This window comes from Thrips palmi, unplaced genomic scaffold (genome assembly GCF_012932325.1).
Source record: "Thrips palmi isolate BJ-2018 unplaced genomic scaffold, TpBJ-2018v1 HiC_scaffold_4, whole genome shotgun sequence".
In the NCBI taxonomy this organism is placed as follows: Eukaryota; Metazoa; Arthropoda; class Insecta; order Thysanoptera; family Thripidae; genus Thrips; species Thrips palmi.
Window position 1 is genome coordinate 6,978,420 of NW_023144631.1, and position 12,433 is coordinate 6,990,852.

The 12,433-nt window shown below is 64.8% G+C and overlaps 1 protein-coding gene across 2 annotated transcripts in view; it reads left to right on the top strand.

Moving 5' to 3' along the window:
• Window positions 1-12,433, top strand: part of LOC117649354 (B-cell lymphoma/leukemia 11A-like) — a 151,063-nt gene that overhangs the window by 12,957 nt on the left and 125,673 nt on the right. The gene's annotated exons all lie outside the window — the stretch shown is intronic.

Here is a 12,433-nt window from a genome sequence, read left to right on the forward strand (position 1 = left end):
TGCCTGAATGTGGCCGCACCCCTGCGCGCCCCGACGCCCGGCGGCGGCCCTGTCCGCCCGGATAGCGCACCGCGGCGCCGCGGCGTGACGTCAACAAGACTGCTCCGGCCGTGGAGGAGGCCCCCGGACGGCCCGGCAGTCCGGAGGTGAAAATGGCTGAAAAGCGTGTCCCTGCCGCGCGGCGTGGCGGCGTGGCGGCGTGGCACGGCGGTTGGGATCGCGGCGCGGCCGCCACGCCCGCCGGGATAAGCCTAGCCTCGCAGCAGCCGACGACGCGGCTTTCGTCGCCCTGTCTCTCTCGCACCCATGCGGGACGGCCCGCGACGCCCCGCGAGGGTGAGAGAGACGGCTGCTGTTCGCCGGGCCGAACGGCGGCGGCTAGACGTCGTGGTGGAATTACACCGCCGCGTTGATTGCCGCGCTGTGTGTCACCGAGACGCCGCACTCCGCCGCGCAGCACCGCGCAGCGCCGCGCGACAAAACGTGTGGTTAGCGGCAAAATGACAGCGCCGCGTCGGGGAGATCGTTCCGTCCGCGATTTGGCGCGATGCAGCGGCAAAATGGCGGCATCGGCAGCGCCCCTCGCGGCGGCAGGCGGCACTACAGTGGCGCGTCGTGCCCAAAAGTAATGGAAGGCCGCGGCACCATGGCACGACAAGCCTTGCAGTGCCTTGGCTGCGCCGAACAGTGGTTTCGTCGCTCGGTCCTCTCTCTCGCACTCGCGGGCCGTCGCGCAGGCGTGCGAGAGAGACGGAGCCGCTGCCGGCCGCGCCACGCCACAAGGCGGTGCCGAGGCGAGCCGTACCGCGCTAAAATCGCTTTTCATTAGCCATACGGTAAAAAAAAGTCAATCAACCGCGCGCGGTCGGCCTGGTCTGGCCGGGGCGGTCGGCGAGAGGCACTTCACCGACTTCGACAGGTGGGGCGGAGGCAGAGGCCGCGGCCCGCGACGTTGTCTCCAGTTTCGAAACCGAGGCGTCGCGTCATCTCTCCGTTCACCGACTGTCCCCTCCGCGACGTGTGTCCGTTGTCTTGCTCACAAGGCCCATCGCTCTGTAAACGGAGAGGCAGAGGATCCGCACCGCCCCCTGCTCAATTAAAGTTTTGTACAAGCAATGAACGTGTGAATGTGTTTGTTTGGAGCTTGGGACGCGCCGCCCGGGCCGGCACAGTTATGAGTACATGAGTGTGTCAGTGTGACTCTGTGTGTGTGTGTGTGTGTGTGTGTGTGTGTGTGTGTGGTGTGTAACTGCCATTGTTTGCACACCTTCGCACCCCACAGGCTTGGGCCCGGCGCATCTGAATTATGTTGCAGGTTTTATAACTGGCCATGCCGTATATTTTCTCTGCACCGTGTCCAGTCGCGTGTGCGTGTGTATGTGCGAGTGTATGTGTGTTTTATTTCTTCTTTTTTCCTTACAACAAGTTTCTTTTTTTTTTTTTTTTTCAAATTTGGCTGCAGTGACCGCTGGGCCCCGCGCCATGACTCTCAGTGTGTCACGGGGTCGCGGCGCGGCCACACAAAGAAGTCGGCCGGCGGAGAGACGGACGACGGGCCGGGCAAATGCACATCCAAACGCCTCGCTTCGCCTGCCTCGCCCGCCTCGCCCGCCTCGCCCGCCTCGCCCGCCTCTCCGCCCTGCCTTCTCCCTTTGTGCGAATGGACGCGGTGCGTTGTACGCGGCGTGGCGGCGGGCCGTACCGCCGGGCCGTACCGCCGGGCCGCGCTGTCGGCAGCACTGCCTGTCCGGTCACATGTCGGCCCATTAAAAAGTGATGAGGAATAGCAAAGCGCGTCCCTGCGCGAGGCTAGCAGCAGCAGCAGCAACAACAACAGCAACGCGTTTGGAAAGTTCGTTCACACCGCGCGTCGCCACTACTCGCTTCATGGCAGCCTTGCCGACGGCCTGCGGACGGCCCGCGCCATCAAAGTGGCGTTTTTGTTGTTCTTGTTTTATTCATTTCGGGCAACACAGTGCGCCGCGCAGCCACGTTGCCACGTACGCGTGCATCTCCCGGAGACATCAACGCCAGAGTGGGGCAAGGGCGGTGCCGCCGTGCCGCCGTGCCGCGCCCTTTGGGCCAAAGCCCCTCACCCGGCCGCCTTTGGCCGTCGCCGCTGCGGCCGGAAAAGCGCCACGGGAAGGCGGACCGGGAAATTGGCCGGGAAATCCGCGTTTCCGTCGCGGAAAATGGAACAAGTTCGCACTTTAAGGGGCGATGACGCCGGGAGGGTAGGCCGTCCCGGACGCAGCCCTGCTCGACGGGACGGCACAGCCACGGCGCTAGGCGCGCTGCAGCGTCCCTGGACGGTGCATGACGGCTCTTCGTCTTTCAAGCAGCACGGTATTTTCGAAAACAAGCAGCCAAAGACAGTTACTATAGGGGCGGAGTAAGTATTGTGATTTCTCTGGGCGGTTGCTTCCTCAGCCGGACGGCCGGTGGGTCACCTCGGCCTGCTGCTGGTGCTCGGTCACGGCCCGCGCGGTCCCCGGTCGTTCTTGTCCGCGCTGGCTGCCCCGGCGGGGCTCGCGGGGCCGGCAGCCCCCGGGGCATAACTAGGCAGCACGGCCTAATGAGACATACGAGGCAATATTGCCGGGGTGCTCGTGAGCCTTTGGCGGGTCATCGCGATGTGCAGAGTGCAGCAGGGAGTGCTGCAGTGCAGCGCGCGCCGCGGTGCATGCCGCGGTCAGCCTAGTCGTTCAGACGTCTTAATTGGGCACGCCGTTGACGGCCGCGGCACGACGCGGACCCTCGCTATCCTGGCTCGCCTGGCTCGCCTGGCCGGCGATAGATCGATGGCGATATCGATACATCGATGTCCCCGGCCGATAGCGTAGCGAGACAGCTACACGAGCGGTGTGCCGGCGGTGCGGCCAGTGCCCCGCGGCCTCGGCCCTGCACTGTAGCGCCAGTTAGCGCGCTGCCGGGCTTTGATTCGGTGTCGCCCGGTCGTCGCGGAGGACGGACGCCAGCTAGGCCTCCACGTCGGGGTGGCGATGCGTGGTGGCGATACGCCGGGTAGCATCCTAGCTGCTGCAGGTGCGGGGGAAGGCCTCCACGACCGGGAGCCACTATTGGCGCCGCGGGGGAGGCCGCCGCCGAGGTCTGCCGCCGAGGTCGGCGCGGCGCTGACCCGACTACCCGACCGACTGGGTTTCGCGCTGGCAGACTTGCAGACTTCTCTCTTCTCCCGCAGTAGCGGCGTCGCGTCGTCGGGCCGTCCAATCATGAAAACGGTTAATTCCTCTCGGTTTGTTTTTTTGGGCCGTGCGGGCGGTGGCCGGTCGGCCGGTGGACAGGTCTCATTAGAAAGCTGGCAGCCTTTGTCGTCGCTGTGCCCGGTCCACGTGAGGGCCCGCCCGGCCGCGTGTCCAAGCAATGCGTCTCGTACGCCGGGCTTCTTATTAGCATTCATTTTTTGACGCTTGTTTCGCTTTTGTCTCGCGATGCACCGAGTGCATGCAGAGAAAGTTGGCAGCATTGGCCGGGCGGAGCCGGGTTGGCCTCCTCATCCGCCCACTCCTCGCTGCCAGTCGGCCGGCTCGAAAATAACAACAACAACAACAACAATAATCTGAAATTAAGGAAATTGGATGTCAGGCCGGGAAAAGGGTTTATGGAAGAGATCGCTGCAAGAAATGGTGGCGGCCGTCAGCTTGATTGATACCTCCTCATCAGCGCTAGGCTCGGCGTCACCGCGCACCACCGCGGAGCAGCGCGGAGCAGCGCGGGGAAAAAGCGCGCCCCGCCGTCCGCCCCGCCGAGCGACATGCCGCCCCGCAGAATGTGTGAGCCGCCTTTTGATTCGCGCGCCGCTCGCCCCACTTCCCGAACGGTTTGGCGCACGTGCACGGCCTGCACGGCGTGCAGTGCGTGGCCGTGGCCGACACGTGGACGTCGCGGACGCGCCGCATTTCCATACACATTTCCATCGGCCCATTGTCAGGTGTTCGTTACTCAATCGGCCCCGGGGCCCCGCGGTGCCCCCCGGTCCCAGCCCCCGGCCGCGGGGCCTGCGGCGCACAAAAACGACGAGGCTCGCTCGGCAACGCGTCCGCGGTGACCCCAAGGGGGCCGCGGAGCGGAGGGACGGGGGGTCGCGTCGGTACGCGCTGCCGGTGTGGTGGCCGTGGCCACGGCGGGTACCTCGTCGGCTGCCCGGCATGGTCGGCGCAAACCTCATCGATTCGCCGCCATCGAGGCGGATCCTCCGCGACGTCATGACCGCCGGTTTCCACACCGCGGGTGCTGCGGTCGGCGGCTGTCCCCGAAGGTGGCCGCGGACGCGGCCTCGCGGCGAACCTCGCGGTGAACCTCGCGTCCCGCCAAGCCATTTGCATTGCGGAGCAGCAGCTTCGAGAACCGTCTCGCCGCGCCCTCCTCGGCCCCGGGCCGCCGCTGAACGCCGCCCTCGCCCCGACTCGGACACGCGGCCCGGCCGTGCCGGACACGCGCGGGGAAGCCCAGAGGGAAGCCCGCACGAGGCGTCCTGTCCTCGCGGCCTCGCGGGACGCGGCCTTCGCACTTGCCGCCGGCGACGGACAAAAAAGTCACTTAGCATCTGACCAGCCGTTTTGCACGGCACCGCGGTCGTAAATTGTGGCGGACAAAAACCGGCGCCTCGCCGCGCGTCGCCGCGCCACCCCGTCGAACCGAGCGGAAACCGAACCCGATGCCCCGATGCCTTGATGGATGGCCGGCCGCCTCTGGGCCGCCTGGAGACCCCCACGGGGGCCTTGTCGGGCCAGGGCGTCGCCGTGCCGTGGCCGTGGCGCGCGGCAGCCTTGACGCCGGCTATTCCTGGCGGTGCCCCGGGCGACCCCCGCGCGGTGACGACGACGGCGACCCAGCGCGCCGTCCCGGCCGTCCCCCGCCAGGCCGTCATGGTGGACGCCGGAGCGTGGCGTCGCCGGCGTCGCCGAGGACGCAGGAGCCTTCCCGTGTCCGAGAGGTCGGCGCGGCGGTAAAAACGGAGATGGCCTTGGCCTTGGCCCGGGGCCGCGGCGCGGGCCGAACGCCGAATACGTGATTGGCGGAGGATGATTAAACGAGCCGGGCCTTCGCTGGGGAAGGGACTTAATTAACACCTCCGGTCCGTCTCTGCCGGAGGAGGAAACGAAAAAACGCGGCGCGCACGACAATCGCTGGTCAATGGGACGTTTTTTTGCCGCTGTTTGCGCGTCAATCCGAAGCTCCAAGCGGTGTAGTCGTCGACGTCCGCGACAGAGAGACAACCGGCTGAAGAACAGCCATCGACGTCTGTGGACGGCCGAGGTGTTTGGTATCGGCTGCTCGACCGACTCACAGTAGGCTGGAGGTGACCAAAGTCCCGGACTCGTTTTGAGCTCCACAGTCCCTAAAATGGAACTCGAATCGAATGTGTGACCCCACCAATGGATTGCTCTCCGAACGAGGAATCCATTGGTGGGGTCACACGTTCGATTTCGAGTCCCATTTAGCGACGAGCTCAGAACGCGGCTGGGATTTGGAACGCCTCCACCGGCCTTCTTCTGGCCCTCTGTGTGACGCACAGCGCGCCGCATGACGTGACGACAGCCGTCGCAGGCGCGCGGTCGCCGAGCGGTTGCGGCTTGACCAGGGAAGTCCTGATGGCGCGGCCTGGCGGGCACACTGTGTCCGCTGCGGCCGGCCAGACCGGCGGAAGGCGGCGGCGAGGCGAACGAGACCGAAGTGGCGGCAGTGCGTCTTGCGGCGGCGCGACGCGTTTTACAGCGTCAGCGCTTTGCGCTTTTCAAAATGACCGGGCTGTGCGGCCGCGACTCGCCGCGACCGCAGGAACAGCCCGCCGATTGGCTGCGAGGGTCTGCCTTCACCCTCGCCTACCGGCAGGCCTGCTCTTCCTCGCCGGCAATGGCGCGTCGCGGTTTACAAAAAGCGCGTGCACAAGTTATGCCTCGTTTATTTCATCCGGCAGGTAAATAATATTCAAGACTTATGGCGGTGCACTTGGTAAGTATGAAGAAACAGTGAGAACACGAAGAAAAAAATGCCAAATCGCCACTGTAATAAGGTAAGTATTTTCTTCATGCGTGCTAACGCCTGATTGTTCCATGCTCGTGTCAACGTTAAAATGACAAGGTCCGGCAGGTAAATAATATTCAAGACTTATGGCGGTGCACTTGGTAAGTATGAAGACACAGTGAGAACACGAAGAAAAAAATTCCGAATCGTGACTGTAATAAGGTATGTATTCTTCATGCGCGCTAACGCCTGATATGCTAGTGTAAACGTTAAAATGACAAGGTAAGTATCATCTTAAAAGTCAGTCAATATGATCGCAAGCGCAGCTTGATATCTGCCGCGGTTTCCCCGACGTCTCGCGGGTTGGGACTCGAAAGTGACCCGTAATCCCGCGCCGCCACGTCGCCGACACAATGGACATACGCATGTTGCAGCACGCTGCACCCGAGCCGCCAGCGCGCGCCCCGGCGCCGCCACCAAAGGTGCGATGCTGGCCGACATAGCGCGCCGACGCCGGCCGACGCCGGCCGAGGCCGTGCTGACACGTTCGGTATGATGGATGGCCCACCGGGACCCCCATCGCTCTGTCTCTCTCGCACCCCTGCGGTGCGTCCCTCGGGTGCGAGAGGGACGGCGGGCGGCGCTCTCATCTGGTCAATCGCGGCCGGTTTGTCTGATCCGAATGGACGCTGCATGCTGCGAGGCTAGCTGCGAGGCTTGCTGCTTGCGCGCGCCGCCGGCCGTGATGAGGTTTTGAGCTCGGCCTCAGGCTCATTCCCTACAGTCGCTCTGTCTCTCTCGCACCCCTACGTGCCACTCCGTGAGTGCGAGAGAGAGACAGAGCGACGAAAGCACAGTTCGTCGTGACCTCCGGGGTCTGCGCTAGCGCCGCGTTGTGGTGTGTCTCTATGCTGCGCTGCGCCCGGCAGGGGCGCCTTGCCTGCCTTTTCTATTTTGGCGTCCGCGTCGGACCTTCGTTGTGCTTGGAGGCTGGCTGGCGCTGGCTGGCTGGCCTGTCCCCTCGGCGTGTCGTCCCTGCCCTCCGTGCCCCCGGGGCGCTATTTTGAGCCGCCCTCCCGCGCTACCTCGGAGTCAATGAGGACCTCTGTCCTAACCTAACCTAAGCCAGCTTCGGCCCACAAAGCCCTGCTTGGCTGGACAGAACTCGCAGACATTTCTCGAGCAGCACGCTCCTCGAAATGGGACACGGATCAGGCATTTGATTAGGATCAATGGATTGCCCTGTTCTGCTGCGAGGGATAGGAATCTGCTGGTGCTTTAGTGTGTTGTTCAATGTAAAGTGCGGTTTATGGATTTATGTTTGCCGGCCAAGTATACTTCGGTCTTTTGGACGTGGCGCAAGCTGGGATACCCCTTTACGCCCTGCCCCAGCCGGGGGGTGCTGACCCCGACTGACACTTTGGTCCCACGCTTTGAACGCCGCCGAGGAAGAGCGCTAACCGACCACAACCGACCACGCTCCCATCCTGCCGGCGCGCCACGCCACGCCGCGCCCTGCTCCAGAACATGACCCTGCCTAACAGCCTCAAACAGCAGCAGCCGGGGCTGGCGGGGCAGTGGCGGTCGGAGCGCACATGTGCGTCGTACATCTTGAGGGGGATGGGATGGGTGGGCGTCTGGGAGGGAAGGGGGAAGGGCCCCCGAAGGGCCGCGACGACCGCCACTGGTCCTCGAAGGGCCCGAGGGCCGAGGGCACCGCGACCAAGGGGGGCCAAGGGGACACAAATACACACTGGCGTCTCCGCTGCACTTAGACCCTCCTCGCGCGACGTATCATAACAGCATGTCGTCACAAAATGGTTTTTCATTTCAACCTTTTTTGGGGGCACAGTCTGCTTTGTGACAAGTTCCTCGTTGTGCATTACTTCTTTAACGTTGCGAACTGTGCTGGAATTCACTCGCTCCAGGTCCAGCTCGGCAAGAGGTGACGGTGATTGTTAGTGGTCTCGCCGTCCTCCTCCGGGAGGCCATCTCGCAGCACACATGTCGGCCAGCGGCGTGTTTACGTCTGCAGGCCGAGTCCGAGAGTCGTTTTCTTCGCTCTGCCTCTCTCGCACCTGTACGGGACGCCCCATGAGTGCGAGAGAGACTGAGCCACGACTCTCGGAAGCAGTCTGCTGGTGGGGCGGGGCCTCGGCCTGCCGGGCCTGCCCTAGGATGGCCGCCAATGTTTAGTCTAAGTCCTCCATGGTCGCCGCGTCCTTCAACAACTAGACGTCTCCCCCGCGCCCCACGCGGAGAGAGGGCCCTGCAGAGACGCGCAGAGCGTCCGTTGGGAGAGACGGAGGCAGATGCCCGCCGCACTGATGGGATGGACGACTGGAGAATGAACCGGGTGCGCTTTTTTGCCGCCCTGCACGCCATGCAGGGCCTCATGCTGCAGTGCAGGCGCGGCGGCGCAGCCGTGTCGGAGTGACGTTTATGTGCGAGGAGACGCAACCCAAATCCGGAGCGGAGCAGGAGCAGGGCATTGCTTTTAGACCCGTGGTCTGCGTGGCCTCCACTGGTGGAATCTGCGAGCACGCCAGCGGCCTGTGGGGTCGCTGGGCCGGCTGGCTGGGCCCTTTCGGTGGGTTCCGCCTGGTTTCTTCTATCCGGGGAGCATCTGCCCCGCGGGCTCGGCCCCGGGCGTGGGAGCTGGCGCGGCGCGTCGCCGGCGCGTCGTCGGCGTGGTGCTGTCCGGGGCCTCGTCATAGGCGTGTGTGTCCGATAGCGGCCCCGTCGAGGGCCCTGCCCCCAGCCTCCTGGCGGCGTGCCTCGCGGTCCATGAGTCAGCGGCTGACTCAACCCCGCCGCCCGACATAGGAAGGACGGACGGAAGTGGGAAAGTAGGTGAATGCACTGCAGCACTGCGCTGCGCGCGCGGGCCCGGGTTCGAATCCCACCCGCCGCGGGGCAGGTCATTTTGTGGCACCGTACCGAGGCAGCGGGACGCCGCCGGTTGAGGGCGCCGTAAATGGCGGGGGTCTTTAGCACGCCGGCGGGGCGGGGCGCGGCGGCGTTGATATCGTGGCCGGTCCGTTTTGTGCCGTATCCGCCGCCGCCAGACCGCCGCCGCGCTGCGCCACATCACGGACGCCGTGAGAACGTCCGCGGTGCGACGCGGTCGCGGACGTGGTCCCCGGTCCTCGCGGTCCGTCACGTCACCAATGAGATGCGCACCGGGGCAGTCCCCAGGGCGGCGCGCGTCGCAGATGGCGGCTTCCTTTGAGGCGGCGGGGCACGGCGGAGGACCGTATCGGGCAGCACACGTCGCTGGCTGGCCCACTGGGCGGCGTGCTGCCGGAGCGGCCGGAACGGTTTCCGATGCCTTTCCCACGGCGGACACGTGACGCCGCTCCGCCGCCCTCGTTACCCTGGCTGCTCTGCTCGGCCCTGCCGGTGACGGATCGCCGCGGTATGTGCGTGCGCGCCCCATCCGCGGTTATGAGAAATCCGGCGGGAGGTAATGGCCGTTGCACTCACTGACTGGTGCGGCACTGGTACAGATGCTGGCGGGGCCGGCGACGCCGCACGGCCGCCACGACCGTCAGGACGGGGGACTTGGCTTGCCGGCGACAAGTATGCGTGGCCGTTACGCCAGATGACTCCCCGCGTCGCCCCGCGTCGCCCTGCCTGAGGCTGAAGCCACGCTGCAGGCGCATCCCTTTTTTTCAGACTAGTGCAGCTCACATGGCACTGCGCTGCTGCACCGGAGAGTGACGGAGTGCGTTCACCCTGCCCTGCTCGGCCCTGCCTCGGCCTGCCCCCTGCACTGGGAGAAAGCAAGGCCCGGCCAGGGGCTGGCCTGCTTCCTGTGCCCCCGCCCGCTCCCCCACGGGGCCCCCGGGAGCCCCTGGGAGCCCCTCGGGGGTCACACGCGGGGCACACATCCTCCAACGGGCGCAGGCCGAGGGGCGCGGCGTGGCGCGGCGCGCTTCGTGGGACTGGAATGCGGGGTGGCTCGGCTTCGGGGCGGACACGGGACGTCGGCGACGACGACGCCGACGACGCCATCGAGGCGCGCACGACGCCGTCGTGGGTAACGCACGCACGCCGAACGGCCGGGCTTTTTTCAGGTGTGACGGACTGTGAATAGTCGACTGGAATCCTCGTCCGGGCGTCGTCGGCTGCAACGTGTGGGTCACACCCGCCGGCCCGGCCCGGGGCCCGGCCTCGGCGTCGTGCATTCCTCTCCTCGGCCGCACGGCGGCTCGTCGTGGCGTTCGCGGAGCAATACTCTGCGCTGGACCGCCGCCGTGCCGCGCCGGCCGAGACAATGCCGGCTCATCAGTGTAGATCCCACCTGGCGCGGCGGGGCGAGGCGGGGTGCGGCGGCGCGTCGGAGCGTTCACACATACGCCCCGCCCCGCCCCGCCTCGTCGAACTGTCCGTGCTGACCGAGACAGGCGAGTGAAGTGGACACTCAAGCAGCTTTCCTCTCCCCTCCCCTTATGCCCCTCTCTCTCGGTGCCGTATTGCTATTTTCTTTGTCCGGCCGGAAAGCGAGGTGCCCGGGGCGTATAATTAAAAGCGTGCACTGCAGCTGGATTCCGAACGGCGCTTCGCCTCTCTCTTACCCGCGCGGCGTTCCGGCGGTGTGCGAGGGAGACAGCGACGAAGCGCTGCTCGGAACGAACCTGCTCCCGGCCCTGGGTCTGGGCCGGCCGTGCCGCCGTGCCCCGGTGGCGGCGTCCTTGTCGCGCACCTCGGCCGCTGGCCGCGGGAGCAGGACGGCGAGAGCACTTCTCCGGACCGTTCCCAGGGCTGACGCGCTGACGCGGTGTGCACTCTGCCTGCCTCCGTGCAGGCCGGGCCTGGCCAGGCCGCGAGGACTGGACACGTCACCGATACCTCGCCGCCGGGCTGGGCCGCCAGGCCGCCGCGAGGTACGAACGCGTCGAGTGATGATGCGTCTCGGCACACAAAAACGTGCGGGGCTTTTATTATCATACTTTCCGATTGACCGAGTCATCAGCGCGCGGCGGGGCTCCTCCTGGACATCGTGGGACCCGGTCGCCGCCAAGCCGGCGGGGGCAGGGCTTCTTTCCTTCGCCAGTCGTTGCAGTATTTTCTGTTCGGTTTCAAACTAGCAACAAAACTGGTCTTGACAGGACCTGAGGCACCACGCGACTTTTTGGCCGGGTGCCACATGCCAGGGGCCTGGACGCTGGTCAGAAAGAGCGGCCAGGCGACACTGATCACAGAAGGGGGTCGACGCCGCGCCAGCGCCAGTCGTCTAGAGTGTAGAAGCAGCCATTCGAGGCAGTCAATGGCGATTCGATGATAATGAAGACGATGGGAGTTTATGTGAGGACGCGGCCGCGCTGGCCGCGCCTCGAGCGACGCGTCCACGGCGACGTCGATGGCGCAGTTTTTTGCGCGTTCGACGGCCCCGCGAATCTGACCAAGACATAAAATGAATGGAATGGAACTGATTCCACTACATCGCCAGACTCGCAAAGTTGTCAAAATATTTAAAATTCTCAAAATGCTGCCTTTGACCGGTCACCACTGCGTCCAATCTATCTGTGGTCTAAGGCCTTTCTCAACGTCCTGGTTGCTTTGGTCAGCTTATTTCGTCGGACTGTACCTGAGCAGCAAGGTGCGCGCACGACGCACCCCCTTTTTTGCCCCTCTCGCGCCCCAATAAGGTTTTTTCGTCCGTCGTGTGCCGCCGAGGTCGGATATGATTTTTCGGCTGGGGCATATGGGGGCGGTGGGCGCGTGCAGCCGAGATGCTCACCTTGATTATGCACTTAGGGAGCGTGCTGGCATAATTTGATCGCGTTATCGGCTCATTCCAACTCGCCCCGCCTGCCCGGAGCGCCGCCGAGACGACCTGCTTCGCCACCTGGCGGACGACGGACGGGCCGCAGCAGGCCAAGCAGGCCATGTCGGTGAAGGGGGTCGTCGCAAGCGCACTCAGCAGCTGCATGTCACCCCACGGAACGATTTTTTTCTGAATACCCATTTTTTTCAGGCTCTAGGCCCATCCCACTCGCCTCTCGTTTAGCTGATCTCTAAGTTCAACAAAAGCAAGCTGACACCTTTCTGTGTGTTATAGGTACTTTTGTACGCGTTTAAAGGTTTAGGTATCACCTGCTGAAACCCAACAGAAACTTTGGTCATTTCGGTGGCCCATGTAACGCTCAGCGAAAGGACAGGAGGGAATGGCGGCCCCGGTGTCCGAAATGTCAGATCATCCTCCTCGCCCCGGTGAAAGCTGGCAAGCTGGCCGCCCATCGCGTGCACTGCACGGCGCGCTGGCGCCTGGCGCGCTCTGGCGGGGGGACGGTGAAGCGGGCGACGCAGCGGCGCGAACCCTCTGGCCGACAAAAAGGGCCCAGCACGCGTGCGCCGTCGCCCGCCGCCGGCCGCCGCCGCCCGCTGGCGTGCGGTAACGCCGAAAACGGGTCATCCCGGCGCAAGGCCCAGCACAAGG